The 398-nt window shown below is 43.2% G+C and overlaps 1 long non-coding RNA gene across 1 annotated transcript in view; it reads left to right on the top strand.

Annotated features, from left to right (window-relative positions):
• LOC147817088 (uncharacterized) overlaps positions 1-398 on the top strand; it is a 1,687-nt gene that overhangs the window by 723 nt on the left and 566 nt on the right. The window lies entirely within an intron of this gene.

Below are 398 nucleotides of genomic sequence, written 5' to 3'. Positions count from 1 at the left end.
ATAAGTCCTCTGAGCAGCTACTTCTTCAGGGCAGCATGGACTCTACAGTGACTCGGTATCGGAAAATGATTAGGTGGACCAGAGCGAGCCGGTTAGCATGCTAACTTCAGTAGAAGAAAAGAAGTGATAGAAGTAGACAGTAAAGGAATCACTGAGTTATCTTCAATCCAATCTGGGATTGAAAGTTCTTTACACATTGCACATAAAAGAGAGATGACCTGACAAATATGCAACGCTGATGTTTCGATGTGGATGTGGTTGTCAGGGACAGTCTGGCAATTCATAGACTAGTCACATGACTGACGATAAACTTGTTCACTAGACGCAGGAGCAGGTACAAACTGGACGGTACTTTAAATAGCCTCAGACTCCACTCATCACTCATGCTGATGTTTTAC

This window comes from Seriola lalandi, unplaced genomic scaffold (assembly GCF_002814215.2).
Source record: "Seriola lalandi dorsalis isolate HSWRI2012SDOR001 ecotype SW California unplaced genomic scaffold, Sedor1 jcf7180002054981, whole genome shotgun sequence".
NCBI classification, from domain to species: Eukaryota; Metazoa; Chordata; class Actinopteri; order Carangiformes; family Carangidae; genus Seriola; species Seriola lalandi.
Note: the sequence above shows the minus strand (reverse complement) of the source record. Positions and strands in the feature narration are given on the sequence as shown.